This window comes from Euprymna scolopes, chromosome 1, assembly GCF_053919585.1.
Source record: "Euprymna scolopes isolate OS-2025 chromosome 1, ASM5391958v1, whole genome shotgun sequence".
In the NCBI taxonomy this organism is placed as follows: Eukaryota; Metazoa; Mollusca; class Cephalopoda; order Sepiida; family Sepiolidae; genus Euprymna; species Euprymna scolopes.
The window spans coordinates 173,646,213-173,655,764 of record NC_136482.1 but is presented as its reverse complement, the minus strand read 5'-3'; the positions used below and the strand labels follow the sequence as shown (position 1 = coordinate 173,655,764).

The 9,552-nt window shown below is 33.9% G+C and overlaps 1 long non-coding RNA gene across 1 annotated transcript in view; it reads right to left on the bottom strand.

Annotated features, from left to right (window-relative positions):
• LOC145283631 (uncharacterized) overlaps positions 1 to 7,316 on the bottom strand; it is a 46,884-nt gene extending 39,568 nt beyond the window's left edge. The window contains exon 1 of the long non-coding RNA XR_013868677.1: positions 5,750 to 7,316. This is a non-coding gene — a long non-coding RNA (uncharacterized LOC145283631). The remainder of the gene's footprint in view (positions 1 to 5,749) is intronic.
• Between the last annotated feature and the right edge of the window lie 2,236 nt (positions 7,317 to 9,552).

Genomic DNA, 9,552 nt, shown 5'->3' with positions numbered 1-9,552 from the left:
TTTTATCCTAGAAATTTTATAATTTGCATATTTTATCTAATTGTAAAAAATATTCAAGTGTGTTTTTCTTCTCTCTCTCTCTTTCTCTCTCTTTCTCTCTCTCTCTCTCTCTCGCTGCTGATGATATAATATATATATATTTAAAAGAGTGTAGCCATCAACAATTGTAGGTTTTTCAGACTTTTATCATTTTTCAATATTTAAAAATATTTTTATAACGCGTTTCAAGCCTTGTTCAGCTCTCTTCAGATATTTTTATATAAAGTTTTTTTTAATGTAATGTCTTTTTGGAAAGCATTTTTCTCTATAGAAATGTCGGAAGAGAGCTGAACAAGGCTTGAAATGCGTTATAAAAATATTTTAAAATATTAAAAAATGATAAAAGTCTGAAAACCCCACAATTATTGATGGCTACACTCTCGTATATATATATATATATATATATATATATATATATATATATATATATATATATATATATATATATATATATATATATATATATATATAATTTGGGGGCATCAAAATTGATCAAAGAGAAAATTATTCCCAACTCGCACATAGGTAAAAATGTACTTTCGTATAATTCATTTCAAAACAAATATCGCAAAGATAAAAACAAATAACATATATATATATATATATATATATATATATATATATCCATTCACGTGAAATCACCTTTTTCTTCACCATATTTCCTCTGCTTCACTTTTTGTTATCGAGTAAGATCTTTGACTTACTTGCAGTTTCATCAAATACTTTTGTATGCAAAATCCGATCCCGCATTTTGCTAATTCCTACCCTCTCATGAGAAGGAAAGTATTTCTTCGAAACTCTGCGGATTAAGGACTATCCACTTATTAAGTGTTTCCTTTTCAGATTAAATATGTTTTAACATGCTTTATAAACCATTTGCTCTTATATATATATATATATATATATATATATATATATATATATATATATATATGTATATATATATATATATATATATATATATATATATATATATATATATATATATATATATATATATATATATATATATATGAAATTAACCTGAAAAAGTAAAAGCGCTACCCGATTAAGAGGAGAAAATTATAGAATATGTTTAAAAATAAATAATTTCTCTCTCTCTCTCTCTCTCTCTCTCTCTCTCTCTCTCTCTCTCTCTCTTTCTCTCTCTGCATATATATATATATATATATATATATATATATATATATATATATATACAGAATATAAGTTATAGTGATAATGATTTGCAATATATTTTCCTAAATTCAAATCAATCTACCTTCTATGTCCTTACTTACAAGCGAAAGATGCTTTGGGGAAACGTGCGAGTAGCGAATTTTTTGCACCTCAAAATGATATTTGTTCTTTTCTACTCCAAATATCTGCAAATTTTCTCTGATAATAAAAGAAATCAAAATTGATTAAACTGCTAATCTTTCCAATCTGAAAATTCTTACTAAATATTTTTTAAACAATGTATTTTGCTTTTTTGGTTTTTTTTAATGAATAAAACAATAATTAACAGTTAATTATTTTATGAGTTTGTTTTTGCGTGTTATGATTTTTATGCATATAATAAAAAAAATAATTTCGTTATTATTATTTTTTTTTTCGAGTTAAAATTCAAGTAAGTACCGTATATACTTGTGTATAAAAGTCGATATTTTTTCTCTTTTTATTTCTGTTTTCCTTTTTTTTATTTCTTTTTCTTTTCTTTCTTTTTTTTTACTCACTCCGAATCTTGTCACTAAGGAGAGAAATAAAATGTAAAAAAAGATAACAAAAAAAAAAGAAGAAAAACCATGAAAAAGAAAAATTGAAAGGGAAAAAAGAGCGACTTATACACAAGTATATACAGCAGATGCTTCTGGTAAATTGTAGCAAGTTTATCCAAACAATTATACTGTTTTACTATAATAGATACTGCCAAGAATAAAGACTAAAACCTGGAAGATAAGTTCATCCAAACTTTATTCATCAAAATACTGTTATGTAGTTGACCCGGGCAACGCCAAGTTAGCTGGTCGATTATTATTATGATCGTTATTGACATTTGTAAAAATAGAAAGAAAAAAAAGAATATTATCAAGGCTGGTGTGTTTGCAGGTTGAACCAAATAACGTATAAGGCAATACAAATGAAGACTCAACAAACAAAGGTAGATCAATAAGAAGTGCATTAGGAAAAGTATATTTACAGTATATTTACATAATGGTTGTCAAGTAAGAGAGTCTTGGCTGGAGAACATATCTGGTCTCGGCTCGGTCTTCGGTGGCTTCTGGTTAACACACACTCAGACTAACTGAGTCTTGTTATTTATATGTAATATTATCCACATATGTAAATGAGTGGGTGCCACCACAATAAAGGCGAAAGGCATTTTTAAGGATGAAAACTTATTTATGTAAAAATAGTTCCCCAAAATGTTAACTTAGTGAAAAGAATGTTTACTAACATAAAAAAAATACATGACGAAGGTAGATCATCCGATTTGTGTCTTTGGTCGCGTGGAGTTAATGATGTAACAAGATGGTTTAGAGATACACGTAGAGAGATAAGTTTGATACCCAATGTGTTAGTGGACAAACGGGAGTCTTGTGTTCCATGTTTGGACTTGGCGCCAATGGATGTAAAAAGGACGAAACAACAAAATGTAGACTTGTACAAAGTATGCTTAAACTTTAAGAATAAACGCAGGTTGGCAATAAATGATGATATCCAAATATAATTCAAATCTTGACGTTTGTCATTTCGAATGAAAAGCATCTTTAATTTTAGAAAGCACGAAAGAAACTTTGTGAAAGTATGTGTCTTTTGCTAATGATCCCACCGTTGTTCCACAAGTACTTTAATGGTGAATGCTCTGACAAACTACAGGCACTTGTACCCCCTTGACGTGAATACCCCCGACAAACCCGAAAGCAGCTAAATCTCAGCCCTTCACAGTAGAGAACCCTAGGTGTAAGAAAGCCTTCTTCTCCAATAGTTTCTTCCCCAGAACTGCTAGACTTTGGAACTCTCTTCTTGGATTCTGTTTTCCCAACTGTACTGACATGCAGAAGTTCAAGTGTAATGTAAACAGACATCTTGCTACTCAACTCCCTTCATAATATCCCTGCAACTTATGTCCCCTATAGTTACTCCCTACTTCAAAGTGGCACTGTGCCTTGTTTGGGGTGAAGATTGAAAAAAAAAAAAACGGAAATTTTTAAAAATTGTTATCCGTTATTGGAATTATTAAGAAGTCACTAACAGGGTGCCTTCTGATTGGACGAAAAACAACCAATTACAGGTTTCCCTTTTAGATTCCTCTCCAACACTACAAGAGCGTTTTTTTTTTTTTTTTTTTTTCGAATTACCTATCTCTTTTGCTTGTCGGGCATCGAAGACAATCGTGCCTGTCAGCTCTCTCTACTATTCATACCAGACACGTGTGAGAAGTTTCAACAGCAACTGCAGCACCAAAGAAATCAAGGCTCCCTGTTTTTTCCTCTCAACCCGGCTAAAACTCCACAGAAAAGAAACATCGTTAACTGGACGAATCCCACAGATAAGTTCCACAAAACGCGATGTTTTTTGCAAAGAAACATTCTTTCTTCCACCTCTTTCCTGTAAATACAAGTTTTTTCATAACAATTTACATTTGTGTTTCTTTCTTCTTGTTAGCATCACATTATTTTGTTACCATCTATAGTAGGAAAAATCTCAACACCGTCCCTTTCATAAAGAAAAACTGTCTGTGTAGGTTGTTATTGTCAGTAGTTGTCATACACACTGTTATCACTATTGAAAAATGCGAGCATGAAAAGTAATCTGGTTAAACTTAAACATAGAAAAGAAAAGGACAAGACATTCTTGTAAAAAATATAATAAATTTATAACTTAAAATATTGCAGCATTAAGAATTGATTATATAATGTTAAATTGAATTAAACAAAAAAATTCTTAATGCTGTAATTTTTTAAGTTATAAATTTATTATATTTTACTAGAATATATTGTCCTTTTCTTTTCCATATTAAAGTTTAACCATATTACTTTTCATGCTCGCATTTTTCTATTGTGATAACAGTGTGTATGACAACTACTGACAATGACAACCTACACAGTTTTTCTTCAGGAGTGGTAATAGATGCGAATTAAGTTTAGTTATGTTGGTAATTCTTTTTTATTACAAAAAGTAATCTTTCAGTGTTTTTCAGTGGAGGATTTAAGACCAAAAAGAAGTTTCTTTGCTTGGAGCAATTTGACATATATGATTATGTCTATAAACTTCCAATCGGAAATTTGCTGTCACTTGTACAACGAGCAAATTTCAAACTGATTACAGATTCTACCATATCTATAAAACCAGGTTATTTTCTATTATTGCTACACTAACAGTTCAGCCTGGCTTTGCTAGGGCGCTATGTACTGTTCATAACATTATATATATATATATATATATATATATATATATATATATATATATATATATATATATTATAAAGCTGAATGTCTGTGTGTGTATGCGTGTGTGTCTGGGGGGTCTGGTCACGAATAGGCTCCTTTATGGTTGACTATATTAAAAAAACTGATCACATATAATGATAGAAGATGTATCGAAACACAGGAGTGGGTATGTTTCATCTGGCATAATGGTGGTTCATTAAAATTGTGGGGTCTGCGTTTGCACCTGGTCCACAAAGTATGGAAATAAAAAATTAAAAAAAAAAAAAGTTTACAAGTGTTTTTGATATAGATGTACATAAGAATACTTTAATAAGTATGTTTTAACTTAAATAGGGATGGTATAATAAAAGTGTGGGGTCTGCGTCCGCGCCTGGCCTCCATAGAATGGAAATAGGCACAAACTTTAATAAAGACTTTTCATATCTCTCTGCGTAAGTATACTTTGATAATTACGTTTCAGTTTGAAGAAATATGGTATAATAAAATTATGGGGTGTTCATTCACGCCTGACCTCCATAGAATGGAAATATGTCACAAAGTTTAACATGGTTTTTTTAATATAGATCCACAGAATATTGTGATAAGTGTTTCAGTGTGAACAGGTATGGTATAATAAATTATGGGGTTTATCTATTTTATTTTTACTTTCATCATATTTTGCTTTGGTTTGGATACCCCCAAATTCGAAGTTATCTCTTTACAACCCTTCCTTTTTATAACTTATCATACTTTAATAAATCAGAGTCCATCATTTTCTGTGGGCTGCTTTTGAACCTAGTCAACGCCGGGTACTCTTGCTAGAATATATATATATATATATATATATATATATATATATATATATATATATATATATTAAAAAGTTTGACTCATGTCCAAGTAACCTATATCTAAAATTTCAGGTGTTTAGACCCAAAATTGGCGAAGGAGTTTGATAGAGTCTGTAAAGGTCAACTCTGTAAACTTTGACCTCTTGGCAGCCAAATTTTCGCCCAAAAAACTCATTAAAAAGCTTGCTGCATGTCTGAATACGCTTTATGTAAAATTTCAAATGTTTAGACCAAAAATTGGCTGAGTAATTTGGTAGTAATTATCAATTGTTCTTACATATACGTGTGGGTGTGGGTGTACTTACGTATAAACGTGTGTCCTTATGTGCAGTTCACTGTTATATGTGTGTGTGTGGGTGTGGGTGTGTGTTTGCTATTCTTCTACAATTTCTTTCGCCTTGGAGAGTTTCCGAGATGTGTATGTGCAACAATATAATGCGAACATACCTGATTTGCCTTGGCCAGCGGATAACATCTTCTTAGTCGCTGGTCTTCCATCTTGCTGGGGAGTGGGGGTGCTGCAGACAGATTCATCAATGAGCAACATGATGGAATTTGAAGCTTCAATCTTTTTTATTCAAGACAAGCCTAACATCTCGGATCCTGGTTGCCGGGAGACCCGAAATCTCCCATCTGCTTCCTCTGCTGCCCAAACCAACTCTACTCATGTCGTTGTCAACCGGAAGGCCTACGACCACACTTCCGTGTCACCCCTTAATTCCCGGTACAGCTAATCTAGGTCATTCAAGGTGACTTGAGTTTGATGCCTGTCAAACCTAACTTTTCTGACCCTGCTAAATCGCTGATGGGAATCAAAATATGCTTATATAACTTTCTATTTCTAAAACTACCTATATAGCAATTAAGCTGGGATTCCTAATACTACAGTTTGCTAGAGAGCGCAAAGATAAAATCTTTTGAACTTTGACCCGTTGGCAGCCAAATTTTCGTCCAAAACTCGATTAAAAAGCTTGCCCTGTGTCTGAATACACTTTATGTAATATTTCAAATGTTTAGACCAAAAATTGGCTGAGTAATTTGGTAGAGACTGCAGATGTCAAATTTTTTTTTAACTTTGACCCTAATTTTGACCCCTCAACATTTATTGTTTTGGGCTCAAATCAAATTAAAAAGTTTGATCTATGTTCAAGTAACCTACATCTAAAATTTCAAGTGTTTAGATCCAAAAATGGGGGAGTAATTTGGTAGAGACCACAGAGGTCAATTTTTTTAAACTTTGACCCCTTAACATTTATTGCTTTGGGCTCAAATCTGTAGACTGAAAATTGACAGAGTAGTTTGGTAGGAACCCCCCTCCACACGCACACACACAAAAGATTTCACTTTTATAGCTATATAGATTATTAGCTTAGAGAGAAAGAGAAGGATAGCATTGGGATGGGCAGCTTTTGGGAAAGTGGAGAATATCACGAGAAGCTGAAAAGCAAATATGTCAATCAAAGGGAAGCTCTTCAATAAATATGTACTACCTGTGATGATCTATGGTAGTGAAACACGTGCCCTGACGTCTCGCCAAAGTGAAATCTTGGCAGTAGCACAAAGGAAGATGGAGAGGATAATGTTAGGTATCACTCTACAAGACAGAAAGACAAACATCTGGATTCGCCAACAAACAAGAGTTATTGACATCAATTCTGCCATCAAAGCATCCAAACACAGATGGGCAGGGCACGTAGCCAGACAACATCACAACAGATGGTCCATTAGAGTAATGAAATGGACACCTCATGAACTTAAGAGGCCAAAGGGAAGAACGAGACGGAGGGATGCCCTGATACAACACATGGTTCCCACATGACAATGGATAGCTCGGGACAGAGTTAGATGGCTAAAATTCAGGGAGGGGTTCTTCATTGAGGGATAAACCCTTATTGATATTGATTGATATCGATATTAGCTCAGAAACAAAATTTTGCTCTTGAAAGTTAAATTAATTCCATTATCGCAGGCAATTATTCTTAAAGAACTCAACAACATTAAACACATTTTTGTAACATAGTGTGGACGGCTATATGCAAATGCATGCAAAATGACGTCACCGGTAAAGAAAAAAAAAAGAAAAAAAAGGAGGAGAAAAGAACAGTTACGTAAGAGAAGACGATCACGTGGGTGACGTCATAGTCGTAACTATGAGGAAACAAATGTTGTTTTTACAAAGAAAAGGCGAGTTAAAAATTTTTTTTTTTCTATTCTTTGTCTCCTTTGCGACTGAAAACTACAACGTGTTGGTTCCCGGACAATGTTACGTTTTGATGAACAATATTTTCAAAAATCTTATAATTAAATCAACAAATTAAAACCTTTTTAAACAAAAAGAATAGATCAAGTATAGTCTAACTTTAACAATGGCATTTATTCGTATCTAACATTAGTAGAAGAATAGGAACGGCAACTCCTACGTTTGAACATTTAAATAAAGCAGGAAAGACATATCAATACAAATTTGAAAGGCATCAATAATTCCTATTGCTTTATATGCAAGTGAAACATGACTGGAAGCTCAATGTATTTTAAATGAAATTTCCAAGAACTATGCTGCGAGTAACCTTGCGAGATAGATTATGAAATGCAGGTATTAGAAAGAGACTTAATATTAACAGATTCATCAACAACGTTCTTTTTTTTTTTTTTCGAAAAAAGGAGATCAATGTTGTTTGAACAGTTTTCCCTGCTACTAGACTCCAGCTACGGTAAAGAATTCGTATGAAAAAGATTTAATCAAAAAAGATCAAGAGAAAGACTGCCAAACAGATGGTTCAACTAATATGTCGCTCCTAACAGTTTAAAAAACTGGCCAAATACTGTGTAATAAGTCGTATTTAGTTCTCTCCCACTGCAAGAACTGTGACACCAGGGTCGGAAAGTGGGGTTGAGAAGTCAACGCCCCAGAGGAAGGGCACTCTGACCTGCAAAAAGTGCGATTAACAATAACTGTTCAAGCATTGCCTTAAGGAGAAGTGCTTCCCAACACCCTAGAAAACCTCATCAGTATGACCTGTATTTAAGAATTCAGGTGATAAGTCATCTCCCTCTCAGTACAGACCAATAAGTCTCCTGTGTGTCATGAGTAAGTTGCTGGAATCCATATTAAATAAAGAAGTAGTCAACCACCTCAGCAAAAATAACCTTCTTAGTGACATGCAATATGGTTTCCGTTCTGCTAGATCTCCAGCTGATGTGCTAATGGTTATATCTCATAGGATTAGTGAATCTCTCAACAAAGGCTTCCTTTCTAGAGCAATTTGCTCTTGACATATCAAAGGCCTTCGATAAGGTGTGGCATAAAGGCCTACTTCACAAAATCTCCAGCTACGGTATAACTGGAAATGTTTTCTCAATTATTAAATCGTTTCTCTCTGATAGGCTCATAAGAGTAGTGGTTGATGGGCACAAATCAGAGGCCCACAGTATTAATGCTGGAGTCCCTCAGGGGTCCATCCTGGGCCCAACTCTCTTCCTGATCTTCATCAATGATCTCCCAAAACACATACTTAAATCATTCGTCAACATCTATGCTGATGACACGACCATCTATGGCAACACATCAAAGGCTGTAAATGACAAAGTTCTCTCTAATTCTGTCTCCTCTGATCTTGAGCGCATGGTACAGTGGGGGAAGAGGTGGCTGGTTACTTTTAATGTATCTATAACAAAACTCCTATCTTTACATCATCAATGCTCTGATCCTCATCTGGCATCAATTAAAATGGATGGCTCTCATCTTGGGGAGGCTCCATGTTTTGACAAGCTTCTGGGATGACCTTTACTCCTGATCTGAAATGGAACACATACATCAAATCCATTGCCAAGGTTACTGGAAAAATGGTGGGATACTTCTATCGCTCCAGAATATATCTCACTGCTGATGCAATTCTCTATCTATATAAAAGCCAAGTACATCCAAGGATGGAGTACTGCTGCCACATCTGGGCAAAAATAAAATAGACTTTGTGGCTTAGATACCCTTTTCTCTTCCCTGCAACCTCTCTCTCACAGAAGAGACATTGCGAGCCTGTCTTTGTTTTATTGTTATTTCCATGGCAAGTGCTCGTCTGAGCTCCAACATCTGGTCTCCCCTCACCAATATTTCACGAAAAACACCCGTCTAGCTGAAACCACTGTCAATAATTTCCCCCACTCTTTATCTGTGCCTAAATCAAAACGTAGATTCCATGAACAAAGCTTCTTTCTTAGAAGTGCACGCCTGTGGAACTCTGTTCCATTTGCCT